Raw genomic sequence first — 8,808 nt, 5'->3', positions numbered from 1 at the left:
GAACGATTTGTAAGCCTCAAGGCCTTGGCCTCAAAGTTACTGTTTTATTGAACTGCTCTCTGAAATAGTTCTGTTTTGTCTTTTTTTTTTTAAAGCAGTATTTAATAAACCAATTTGAACAGGAACAGAACCCCTGCAAACGTAAGAGATGGGACCCTCATACAGTAAAAAGATAGTGTTATAGTTAAGAGCTGTTCTCTAGCATTGAGCTGCCTGGGTTTGGTCCTGGCTCTGCCTTAGACCCACTGTGTGACCTTGAGTGAGCTACCTAACCTCTCTGAGCTTCTGCTTGTCTCAGATACGAAATGGAGATGATAACGAAAGCTTACACATAGCTTGTGGTGAGACTGGAATAGGGTCATGTGTACAAAGTAAAGCTCACCACAGTAAACCTGCAGTAATTGGGAATATCATAGCAGTAACACATGATGTACAAAGTAAACAAACATAAGACATTTAAAACCCCCCACAATGCCCACCCCATTTTCTCACTCCCTATTAGAAAGTATCAGACAGTTTACACTGCAGTAAGGAAACACTCCGAACCTCAGTGGCTTGGGAGAGGGACAGAGATGGGGGGTGGGGCAGGGGTTCTCCCTGGTCTGTGATGTCATTGGGTGGGTGGTGTCACCTCTGGTGGCCGCGTCTGCACCAGAGGGAAGGGGAGCTGGAGAGCCAGGCACCGCCTCTTAAATGTTTCCTCCTGGAAGTAACACACGTCATCTCTGCTTGCGTTCACCAGCCAGAACAAGTCCTGGCCTCGGGGAGCTCCAGGGAAGTAGGGAAGTGAAGTCCCCCCATGGCCGGAAGTAGAGGCTGGACAGTAAGTAGGTCTCACCCAGCCCCCCAGGGCCCCACCAGGCAATGTCCCAGCTCAGCAGGAGAATGAGGCGTGTGTGTCCCCCGAGACAGGGGACTCCGTCCCTACAAGGCATCCTCTCAGACCCCCCCGTTTCCTGCCCTCCCAGCATCAGTGTGGCCCCTAAGAATGTTTTTAAAAGTACTGAGTCCTGCAAACTCATCAAAATGGCTCTAGAAGCCTGTCCAATAAGCACCGTGTGACCTGATATTCTAGAATTCCGGGTTCCACCGTAATTTTGATGACTAGGTGGTCGTCACCATTAGAATTCATAGAAGAAAGGCTGAGAACTAGACACCAACCGCCTCTCGTTTAATATTGAAGCAGAATGTAAGCGAGGTGCTCTAATCATTAGCTCGCACGATAAGGTTTAGATTCACCTGAAATCCTCTCAACGTTTAAAGTTTTTACATTATGAAAATGTCAAACATACTGAAAAGCAGAGATGATAGTGGAATGAAATCCTTATACGAAGACTTGGTATCATTTCCCCACTGCTGCTTCTGGGTCTATCTCTAAAAAATACAGACTTTTGTTTTTACATGACCACAGCCCATCATGACACCGAGTAGGTCCTGGGGCCCTCTTACTCCCAGCCTGTGATTAAACTCGCTCAACCGTCTAAAATTTTTATTTGAAGCTGATTTGTTCTACGTGGGATCCAAATGAGGTCTACAAATAGCTGTTGGGTGGTACGTGTCTCTTTTTTTTTTTTAAAAAAAAAGGCTTTTGTTGATTTATTTGCATCTCTTGGATTTCTGACGATGCCGTAACACACTGTCTACCACCTGAGGTTACTTCTCTGTAAGTTGCCTGGTCAGCTGCAATTCTGTTATTTGTGGGTTATTTTCACTTTGTTTGTGGAACGGTATTACGTGTTATTTTAATTGAAGTCTGGTTGATTTGCAATGTTATACGAGCTTCAGACGTTCAGCATGGGGACCCCACGTTTGTACAGGCTGCGCTCCATTAGAAGTTGTTACAAAATAGGTTGTTGTGTCTCCTAAGCTGGAGAGGCGCCTATTTCTGTCCCCGCGCCCCTGCGTGCCCTGGGCTGACGGCAGACACAGGGTCACTGTCCCGTGGATGCCCCGCTTTCTGGGTTTGTCTGCTCCCTTCCTTGAGGCTCACTTTCTTCTTTTGGGTCCTGTCTCCAGGAGTTAGCTCTGGAGGCATGATTTGGTTTCGACTCAACCGTTCTGGTAAGGAGCTTTCACAGGAGGTGCCGGGCGGCCCACAGCGCATCCCATCCGCAGGTGCGCGGGGTCCCGTTGCTCACCTAGCGGGACGCTCAGCGAGTCTCCCGTTGTCACACGGACGTGCAGTCGCCCCTTCACGTGCAGATCATTCACTGGCGAGGGTGGCTTGATCAATCATTTCATTAGAGGTTGCAAAAGGCTGTTTTTACAGATTCATTACCTTTTCCCATTGCTCAGTGAGATTCCTTCAATAGAGTGGTTTTCCCTCATCCACTTAGAAACGGGGTCTGTTTCATTACCCTCGAATACAGTTCATAAGGAAGGGCTGGAGGGGAGCTTGATTCTTTCCTTTTGAGGCTCACTTTCAGAGTAAGGAGTTGGTGCCCTAGTTACTTCCCGTGGTGTCCAAAGGTTGCGTTTCTTGGTTGGTTGGTTGGTTGGTTTGCTCGTTTTTTTCTTTTTTTGGGGGGATGAGAGTCTCTCTCTCAAATGATGAGGATGATTATGGTGATGGACTCTTGGGTTTTTACCTATTTAGTGTATTTCAATCAATTGCATTTACCAATCCCTTTTGTTCTTCTATTTCACCCTCTTTAGCCACTGGGAGGCCTTCCACTTTGGCTCCTACGTCCTTTTCACGTGACCCATCAGTCTCCGCTTTCTTTCATCACAACGTATCTCAGCTCCTCTCGCCTGTTTCCTGCCTAGACTTGGCAGTAGCTGTACCTCCAAAGAGCCCTGCTTCCTCCTAGTGGGCCTACTGATTGCATTCCAGAACACAAAATACATGTCTCTCTACGCTCATCAGCCTGGGCACGAGAGCTAACATCTCTTCCTCCCCCACCTCCCCCAGAGCCGCCCACTCAGCAGGTCGGCTTTCTCCCAAAGGTCTGGAATAGATGACATTCTGTGGTCCCCTCATAAAGCTTCACTGCATTCCAAATGGGTAAATAATTGCATTCTTAGTATTTTCCCGATGCAGCTGTGAGTCTGAGAAGTGACAGACGCAGTGAGATGTAAACCAAGGCGCAGGCTAGTCAGAGAGCAATGTGGAGTTACAAGCAAGGGGGACCCTGAGGTCCAGGGGGCAGTGAGATGAGGGGGGAGGGGACCAAGACACGAGGTGGTACCGGGTCTTGCCCTGAACACATGTGCCAGCCCTGAGGGACTGGCCTCCTTTCCCTGGGAACATCACCGTCTTGGAAAGAGGGAACACAACTTCCAGAAGGATTCCCTGGGAGCAGAGGAAGAGGAAAGGGACCTCTGACTGAGATCAGCTGGATGCACCAAACCATCAATGGTGGGTAGGGGGAACAGGCACCAGAGACAGATCCTGTCGCGTCCACACCCACCAGGAACCAGTGACACAGGAGGGGGAGGACGCTGCCCTTTGCAAAGACAAATGAGCAGATCGGATGAATGAACAAGGGAACGTCCATGCCAAGTTCCCTTGAACTTGAGTAAGGAAACTTTGTACAAATTACAACCATTAGTAAACGAACTGCCAATTGAGTTCTTGAATCACTGGCAACTTGGAATCCAGAGGAGAGCCCTTCAGAGACGTGACAGGGATTCTCTAGGTGCGAGCTGAGACAAAGATCTGATTTAACCACGGGCCCTCCCTTGGAACAGCGTGTTATCTTTCAGAGAAATGCAATGTTGATCTCTTCTCCTCGAGTTTGGCTCGGGACAGAAAGAATCTTCCACTGTGTGTCTGGAACTCGTGGAGACCGGGCATGGGGAATCTAGCTAAAGTTACGCTCTGGGCCGCACGCCATGTGCTGAGCCCTGTTGTGCAATTAGCAGACCTCGCCTTTGTAAACCGTGTGGCCTCCTGCACAGCTTGCTTGAGTCCCTGCCATCAGAATAAGTTTTATATGGGCCGTCACTGCTCAGTGTTCTGCAAGTCATTTCCCTCGCTTGAGACCATACAAGGTTAGGGTCTCTGTCCACTTTGTTTCAAGGGTCACCTAACCAGGTCCTGCAGGATTTCACATCTGATTCAAAGGCACCCGGCGTCCTGGTGTTCCCAGGAGAAATGTGGGGAAATAAAACCCATGGCTGACACATGCAAGAGGCTGCTGGGGGTGCTCCGAGAGTTTGTCCAGGTGGGCTTTGCAAAATCCCGCGTTCAGGCAAAGCCCCGGTATTTTAAACAGACAGGAAGCTGGCAGAGAGCGCCTCCCCGAGTGACCAGCCTGTCGATATCATTTTCTGCCTGTTGTGCCAGTCTGTCTCCAGAGGGCACAGAAATAAGTCTGTGCTGGCTTTGAGATAAGCACATTCGGGGTGTGCTGACTCGTGATCTCAGTGCTGCTGGGGTCCCCAAATCCAAGGAGAAGCCGCACCCAGAAAGCTCTCGGTGGGCGCGGGGGTGGCTTTGGAGCACCGGGTCCAGCATCTGTTCCTGCTACTTGTACTGTCACCCTCTCCATCCATCACCCTCTCTTTCCGTCCCCCTCCCCACCCAAACGACCCCCGCCTTGCCAGTGGCCGCGCTCAGTAGGTTAATACTGAATTACGAATGCCAACAATTACTGATACTGGTATTACTGAATGCAATACTGAGCGTTGGAGCTGAAGCGAGACAGCAGGGGTGGCGAGATCTCACCTGCGGTCTCTCTGGGGAGGGGGTCCCATCCCCTTCTTTGTCCTTTCAGGGATATGATACTTTCGAAGACTACCGGGAAAAGGTTTCAATTTGAAAAGCGTTAAGATGCACGTTCAGCTGGTAGAAGCCGCCACTCTTCAACTGATGAGAAGACACTGAAGAAGTTGGGAAGGGACTTCCCAGGTGGTCCAGTATCCACCTTGCAAGGCAGGGGACACTAGTTCGATTCCAGGCGGGGGGACGTAGATCCCACATGCTACGGGGCACCTAAACCCGCGACGCAACTGCTGAGCCCGCGTGCTCTGGAGCCCACGAGCTGCAGCTAAGACCCGATGCAGCCACGTAAATCAATCAGTAAATATCTTTTTTTTAACGCTGAGAAAACTGCTGGGAAGCTGATTTCAAGGCTGGGCTTCTGGACCTTTCTCTGTCTTCAAGCAGCACTGCCAGGGCACTCTATTCTCAGAGCTTCTGTGCAATTCGGGGCGGAGGGCCGCAGGGGAACGTGGGAGGAAGCAGAGACAGGCTTGCTTCAGACTCTCCCGGACTGTCAGCGGGGTAAGCATGTGAGGCTCAACGTCAAGTCAGCTCTTAGCGGCCTTGCTCTTCGATCCCCCCACTGAGCTCATCTGGGGGCCTCCCCTGGCCTGGGGGCAGATCTAAGGGCCCGGGGCCCCAGATCCGTGCAAACCGCCGGCTTCCAGGGTGTAGTGTGGGACCGCCTCCTGCAGGGGACGCTCGGGAGCCCCTCGCCCTGTACACTGGGGTGGCGTGGCCGCGCAGAGGGGGCGGCGCCAGCTCTGCGGGATTTCACTCTGGTGCCAGGGAACAACCCCGTCTTCTCTGCCCATCTTTTCTCTCTCCTGGTCCTGCTACATAGGGGCGGTTCCTCCTCCCAGTCTGCGTCCCATCTTCCATTTTCCTGCCCCCCTCTCCCCCTCTCTTGGTTCTCCTCTTTTCTCCTTTCCTCTACCTGTGGTCTTTTCGGCCTGCATCATCGCCCCCGCCCCTCATCAGTCCATCTAATCAGTCAACTCACCAAGAGCCTGCTGCGTGCCAGGCGGTTCTCCGCACCGGAGATGGGGCAGGTACAAGGCAGAGAGATCCTGGACCTCTAAAATGGACCTGGTGGGCGATGGTGGGACAGACTGATGACAAGGAAGCCGAGGGGTGGATATGGTAATCTCAAGAAGTGAGAGATGCAGTAAAGAAGGTATATTAGAGAAATGAGACCGAAAGTGACAGTGGGAAAGGGAGAACTCTTTTAGCCAATTTGGTCAAAAGGAAGGATTTTTTTGAGAAGGTAACATATACTTCGGACTTGAATACTGAAAAGGAGGTGGCTGTGTGAAGAGTTGAGAGAAGGTTTGGTAAGTGCAAAGGTCCTGAGGCAGCTGGGAGCTGGTGTATCTGAGCCAGGAAGGAGGCTAGTGTGGCCGCAGCTTAGCCAGCCCCAGGAACCAAGGTGGATGAGGAAGTGGGAAAGTCGTAATCTGCAGGAAAGGGTTTGGGTTTGACTCTGGTTGAGTCAGGAAGACGCTGGCAGTATTTAAGCAGGTGAGTGGTAAGAGAATATTTCTGTCTTAGGAAGCTTCTGTCTGTGCAGAGGGGCAGGGGTGGTGGCCAGGAGGCCAGCTGGGAGGCTTTGCAGTAGCCCAGAGATAATAGGGGCTTAGACCCTCAGTGGAGCAGAAGAGGGGGGACGAGAGGTCAGATTCAGGGTACCTTTGGGAATCCGACTGGCTAAGGCAAAGAGATAAAGAGGCTAAATTTCCTTTCCTCCCCTTTTCTCCCCTTTCCTCTTCAGCTTCCTTCTTCTCCTCCTTTTTCTCAATTGAATGGTGCTGTATATTGAGAGTAGCAGGTTAGAGGTGGGGAGAAATCAAAAGATATACTTTGGTCATGGCCTCAGCCAACCTATAAAGCAACTTGGAGAGAATTAGAAAGGCACCCCCATGGAAGCTACCTCCTCTGCTCTGCGGTTGGAGCCCACACCTGAGCTCAGGGCTTAGGAAGCTGGACATGGGCTGCACGCCCATCGGGCTCCCTTGGCTGGCTGCCTTAGGCAGTACACAAGCTGGACAACGGTCCATGGCGACCCTGGTCTGGCCCGTATCACATCTGAGATACCTGTTAGGCATCCAAATAGAGATGATAGGTAGACAGCTGAATAAGCGGGTCTGAATTTCAGGGAGAAATTGGGGCTAGAGATGTGAATTTAGGAGGCATAAGAAAAGACGGAATTTAAATTCAGGGGGCTGTTTGAGATGCCCTAGGCTGTGAGGGTGAAGGAAGAAGAGAAGCAGGCTAGGAAGTAAGCCTGGGACACTCCATGATGCAGCAGTCAGGAAAGAGGAGGGGAACGCAGCAGAATGACCCAGAAAGAGCTGCTGGTGACATGGGGACAACCTGGGAAGCGATGACCCAGACAGCAAATGAAGAGAGGATTTGAAGAGGCAGAGATGGGCTCTGTCAGGTGACGCTGAGGCTTAAGTAAGATGAGTGGTGAGCGGAGCATCTGGTCAGATGGAGACTCGGGGTGCAGAGTGCGGGAAACGGGGCAAAGCTTGATTGGAATGGGCTGGGCACAGAGAAGGAGACAGAGGCGACCCTTTGGAGGCGTTCTGATAAAAGGGGAGAGAGAAAAGCAGGAGGTGAGTGCGAGCACAGGGCAGGCAGTGAGGTTCAACCAGAGCAGACCAGGAGGGCAAAGAAAGAGTAAGGGACGCAAGGGACCAGAGGGTGTCTGCCGAGTGATCATTAGAGCATAGGACACAGACTCTTATTAAGGGGGAAAAAAAAAAAAAAAAGGCCTGAAATACACATAAGAGAATATATATAGTCAAGACCTTTCCTAGCTCAATCGCAAGGGCAGAAAGTATTAATAAGAGGACTAGGTGATGAAATGATACATGTATCAAAGTTACTGTAAAGGAATCTGCAGGCAACACTTATAAACTGACTTTGAAGCACTTGCTAAGTCCAAGCTCTGTAGTGAGAATTTTATACGCATTATTATTTAATTAATTTACTTATTTATTTTTGGCTGCGTTGGGTCCTCATCGCTGTGCGCGGGCTTTCTCTAGTTGCGGTGAGCAGGGGCTACTCTTCGTTGCGGTGCGCGGGCTTCTCATTGCGGTGGCTTCTCTTGTTGCGGAGCACAGGCTCTAGGCGTGCGGGCTTCAGTAGTTGCGGCACGTGGGCTCAGCAGTTGTGGTTCACAGGCTCTAGAGCGCAGGCTCAGTAGTTGTGGCACACAGGCTTAGTTGCTCTGTGGCATGTGGGATCTTCCCGGACCAGGGCTCGAACCCGTGTCCCCTGCACTGGCAGGCGGATTCTTAACCACTGTGCCACCAGGGAAGTCCCTATATGCATAATTTATATTTAATCTCAGTACAATACTTTTTTGTAGGCACAGAATCTGAACTTTCAAGGCTGTGCAGTTAACTAAGTTATAATGCTTCTTCAAACTTGGAAAGGATATTTGCAACATATATGACAATTTTAAAAGATTGAATATTCATTAAATATTAAAAGTTCTTATACAGCAATAAGAAAAAGAACCACTTAATAGAAAGATAAAGCAAGGAGCCACAAACAGGCAATTCAACAAAAGAAGGAAATACAAGAGGCTAATAATATTCTCCTCGGCATCCCTGAGATACATGAAATTCAACAATGATAAAAGCCTATCAGTTTAGCAGAGATTAAAACATACCGGAAGTTGGTACTGTCGTGCATTTTGCCGGAGCTTAAATTGGTACAAGCTTTGTAATGTGGCCCATTTGGCAATATTTGAGGTCCTCTCCTTTCACCCAGTGATTCCTCTGTAGAGTTTATTGTATAGAAATCAAGCAGGTAAAGATATATGTTCAAATATTTGGTTTACATTATTTATTATAGAAAAAAATCCAAATGGCCACCAATCAGGAACTGGTGACATAAATTATGGTAAACCATGGAATGAAATATAATGAAAAACTTTCAAATATTGAGGTAGAAGCCAAAGAACTGACCTGTGAAAAGTCTACAGCATATTGTTTAGTGAATAAAAGAGACGTATTCAGTGTGTAAACGGTGGTTCTGTTTAGCCGCATGTCTACTCGTTTGTGCAGAGCCAAGGTACAGAATAGCATACA

Source organism: Globicephala melas, chromosome 2 (assembly GCF_963455315.2).
Source record: "Globicephala melas chromosome 2, mGloMel1.2, whole genome shotgun sequence".
Lineage (NCBI taxonomy): Eukaryota > Metazoa > Chordata > Mammalia > Artiodactyla > Delphinidae > Globicephala > Globicephala melas.
Note: the sequence above shows the minus strand (reverse complement) of the source record.